Source organism: Polyodon spathula, unplaced genomic scaffold, assembly GCF_017654505.1.
Source record: "Polyodon spathula isolate WHYD16114869_AA unplaced genomic scaffold, ASM1765450v1 scaffolds_547, whole genome shotgun sequence".
Lineage (NCBI taxonomy): Eukaryota > Metazoa > Chordata > Actinopteri > Acipenseriformes > Polyodontidae > Polyodon > Polyodon spathula.
The window spans coordinates 1-4,986 of record NW_024472036.1 but is presented as its reverse complement, the minus strand read 5'-3'; positions in this window follow the sequence as shown (position 1 = coordinate 4,986).

The following is a 4,986-nucleotide window of genomic DNA, read 5'->3' as shown; positions in this document are numbered from 1 at the left end:
GTTTGTTTTTTTTTTTTTTTTTTATGTTCTTGCAACCTATCAACTCTTCGTTATAGACTTAGTGCAGAGGTCGGGAGATAAAATATTCAACTCCCCTCAATTAAAAGTAGATAGTTTTGGTGTCCTAATTCTACCTACAAACGGCTGGCTTACAAATACAATATCTGATCTGTTGTAGGGGTTGGAGAGACGTTTGTAGCTGTGCTTGTAAGTGCGTGTTGGTTATAAATAAAATTAAGCTTTTTTTTTTTTTTTTTTTTTTTAAATAGTACATTCAAAATGTGAGCTGACCTTTGTAGAGAACATCTAAATATTTTATCTCTGTGTTTTGTTTGTGGTGATATGAAGCAGCTGTCTTAGCTAGTTCTCTACCCTGTTTGTGGTATTTTATTGCATATACAATAATGATTGTGAATATCTATTAATTTTGTTTATAAGCAGCCTGATGCACGTTGAAATGGACACTGTAAAAAGGTTATGAATTCAAGTTAAATATTATTTGATTGTTTGTACTAGTTACATTTCAACTGAAATTAAGTATATGCACATAAAACAGATAACTAACTTGAATGCTATTGTTGCAGTAGTTACATTTTAAACATTGCAATCATATATATAGAGACACACACTTTTAAAAGGTCCCATGTAAAAGTTTCATGATAGATTTGCAAGGTCATTTAGTGGTTTCCCCCATATATAGTTATACACAGCTATAGCCAAAAGTTTTGTATCACCTGGAATTTTAGGATTGAGACATTCATTTAAGAAAAACACTGTATGAACATAATTTAGATATTTTTATTTACAATCATGTAATAAAAGAAACTGCAAAATACTAAATCGTATACAGATGTGGCCTACCAAAAATAGTAAGTAGTACAGTATTTCTATGTTAGATTTTGAAATGTCACATTTTTCAGTTCTCAACTGTCTTCGTAACGTTTATGGAATACTACAAAGCGGTATGCAATGCAATGTTAACAGGTTTCATTCGACTATCTGAAGCACGTTTGTTTAATTCCATAGGGCAGTGCAACGTTTTTGGCCATAGCTGTGTATATACCAGGTCATATAAATACAGTATGTAACAGATTCTTACCTACCTAAATATTTCTTCTCTGGCAGATTTTTTTTTTAAAACCTGCCAACCGTATGTGCCCAACACGCTCTCCACAGTCCTCTGGAAACGCGTGACTCGCTGGTCTCTTAAGAGTTAACGCAATTAATAGTTGCTAACAAATTACAGTCAATCAATTAAAAGTAGAGGAGATACTTGCTCTAGAAGCAGCAGTGATTTACTACAAGGAACTTTTTTCTAACTTTTGGATATGAAACTTTTTTTTTTTTGTTGTTTGATCAGATTTTTTTGAACATGTTTATACATTGAAGAAGGATATGATTTGTTCTGAGATGTTAATCTTTGCGAACAAATTTACATGCGTGTGGGTGGAGGAAGTTAGAGGCCACTCGATTTTATATATGGTTTGTGTGTGAAACCTTTTCCCGTGTATAAACTGTTTACACGTGGTTTACAAGAGAATAGGTAACTAATAGCATTTTAATTATAAATATTTTAGTTTTTTAATTAGTCTTGTGAATTGACACACTGCGTCAGTGTTATCAAGAGCTTGTACAGGGTTTTAAAATCTGGGTTTCTTTTTCTTAAGTACATCGATAAATCATTGTTTTCTGTGGCTGTCCTTACAAAAGTAACACGAAAGTCCCGTCAGGCCACTGAACTGTGATTGGCTATCATATCATTGATCATGAATAATCCTCTCTCTACACCGAGACCATAAGGTCCGTGTCCTATACTGCAGCCATTACACACTCTAAAGCAGTTCATATTTGGCAGTGAATAAGCGTTTTTGTTCATTTAAAACAAGTGACCGGAGGTGCAGGTTTCCCCAGTTGTCCTGACAGGAGCATTTCGTGGTTCCATTGTAAGCACTGTGTATTCTATGTAGTGGTGTTAATAACTTTTAATGCCCACGGTTTTTTGTTTTTGAAAAACCCAAACTACACAACGTGGAAAAAAGTCCATGTATTTATGTAGTTTTTTTATATATACACTTGAGTGATATATATAGCGAGTTTAAAATTGGCCTCTTACTGCTGAATAAAGCTTTCAACATGGCTTTTAGATTTTATTTTTTACTGCATTCAGTTTCTGTTTGGTAGGCAGCAAAGCTAGATAGAAACATTCTCCAAATAAAAATATAATTTCAAATAAAATCTCACTATTGTACAGTGCCTGCTTTTAAAAACGTTGTCAATGTACTTTCTATTGTAAATATACGAGAAAGCAGTTTCAAAACTCTGACTCGTGCGTGTTCTTCTGTGCACAAGTCTGATGGTTACCTTTCGATATCGAGTTTTCATTTAGACAGTTTCAAGTTAGGTGGGCTTGAATTGTCCTGTTCTTTTTTTATCTTCACAAATGCAATGGCTAATGATACTTGCAAGCCGTAAAATGAGAATTCGCACAGCTCAATTGCTTCAAAATATGAATTAAAAAATCGCAGGCAGTGGTTCTAAAATTAAATTTGGTTAGACTTAAGCCTTTTCTTTTTACCACAGCAGTAACACTGAGCATTAAAAAAAAAAAACACACACACCACACAGGTTGTTAACTGATTAGACGATTCCTCGCCCCTAGTAAATTAGATCTCTTGGGACTGATGGTGAGCTAGGAAGGTACGATTCTAGTGAGTTCTTTACCCAGCACTCTGTGTGTTTTGGATATTGCAATTCTAACACCCTTACTGGCAATCCCTACTTGTTTCATCTACACATTTGCTTCAGAAGAGAGGTTTTTAAAAAGATCTGATCATAACGTTTTCATTTCGCTATGCTTTTACTAGGGGAAACTTTGATAGTGGTCAGCGCGTTGTGTGTGCAGAAGTGCGGCATCTTTTATTTATTACATTTGTTTTTCGGTTTCTCAAGTGAAAAAAAAGGGGTGGGGGGTTCTTACTCAAGGCAGGCCCACGATAAAAAAAAACTTTCAAAACTCCAACGTTAAATATTTTAAAGATGATGGTGATGTTTTTTTGCAGACGGAATGACGAAGTCACGCACATCAAGATCCAGAACTCGGGAGATTACTACGACCTGTACGGAGGAGAGAAGTTTGCTACGCTAGCTGAGCTGGTCCAGTATTACACAGAGCAGCAGGACCTGCTACGGGAGAAGAACGGGGACGTGATTGAACTGAAGTACCCTCTGAACTGCAAGGACCCAACCTCTGAAAGGTAAAGAGATTCTACCCAGCTCTCCGCTCCTGTTTATTGCAAACGATGCTGGCAGTGGGGCTAGCTGTAGGGTTTCACAAGTCACGATCCACTGAAAACAGGCTTGGAGCACCTCTTCCCACTGGCCATGCATATTCATACATGGAACAATTTGCATACTTTCTTTCCTTCAAATGGGTGAGTGTGCTTAAAATTCTAGTAAAAAAAAAATATATATATATTTTTAATCTTCATGAAGTTTTCAGATGCCGTTTCCTTTAGTCGTGACTTACAATATTTTTATAAGGGAGGTCGGACCACTTATTGTGGTAAGAGTGTTTCTTGTATCCTGTTTGTGAGTTTGTCACATGTTTACAGCGGTACAAGTTTTGTTTGAAACTACTTTAAGGGATATGCAGGAGCTACTCAATAATTCAAAATGCTAATTGTGTTGTGCCTAATCAAGTCATATTAGATACGCTTAGGGTTTCAGATTTTAAGTTTTATCCAGTAAACACTGATAAAATGCAGCCAAAACAAAAAAGGATTTATTTAGAATTCACTTCCCACAGGTTCAGTTTAATCTGTTTTGTGGCAGCAGAGGTCGCATCACGCACTGTGAATCCCATTTGTGTTGCTTACACTAAGCACTTCTCAGGATTTCCCACAGAAAAACACAGAACCGGGCTTTTGGCCCAAACCAGAAAGAACTGGTTAATTGCCTTTTTGAAAGGCATACAACATAAAAGCCCTGATAGTTTCCTATGAAACTAAACCCCACCAAAAACGAAAATGTTAAACACTCTTAATGATGTTTTTACTATAAGTGTGTTGTTGTTCCGAGTTCAAAGGTTTAGTCTGCATGTTGACTGTTTTGCACTGGGTTAGGAGATGCTGTTTTGAAGCAGAATAAATATTTGCCATGGCCAGTTACTTTGATTATGCTGTGTGTGTGGTTTTTCATTTAGAGTTCTCCCACACACGCATACTGATAAACAGGCCCACTCTGCCTCTCAAAACCCTAATCACTGCTTAATATAACAGGAGAGAACGTCTCTGCTCTACACATCTGTGGGAAAATAAGAAATGTGCTATAGGGTTGGCCTGAATTTTCTAATTACATTTTTACAAATGGCAATCTTTCGTAATGATTTGGGTCTATGGGAATCATTGACCTCACATTGAACAGAACATTTTAGCGTAAAACATTTCTGTAAATACATTGACCTAAACAGTGTCCGATCTTAACACTGTTGCATTTTACTGTGTTTGCATTCTATGCAATGTTTTTTAATAAGTGTGTCACCATTACCTTTGGATTGATACAGAGGTGGATTGTTTTGGTATTAAGATCTGCTACTGTTTAAATATGTATCTCTGTTTTTAAATGTGAAGTTAAAAGGGAGTACACATTTTTAAAGAAATACTGCTTCACATAGCAGGCATTAGAGATTTAGTCCAATCACAGTCCTGGAGGGCCATTCCACTCCATGTGCAACAGGTAACATGATATAATTAACTGGTTCCATTAAACAATTTAGAACAGGATTGGAACAAAGACCAGGAGTGGAAGAGACCACTTTGGACACCCCTGTTTAAGTTAAGTGCTTATTTTTGAAGTGACGGAAACAAAAATGAGAAGTCTGAAACCCTCGCCTTGCACCTGGAAAGGAAGTAGTCAGACCAAGGCAGACTGGAAAAAAATGTGATGTTGCTAATCTTAGAAAGTGGAGGTTCAGATATAGATTAGAGA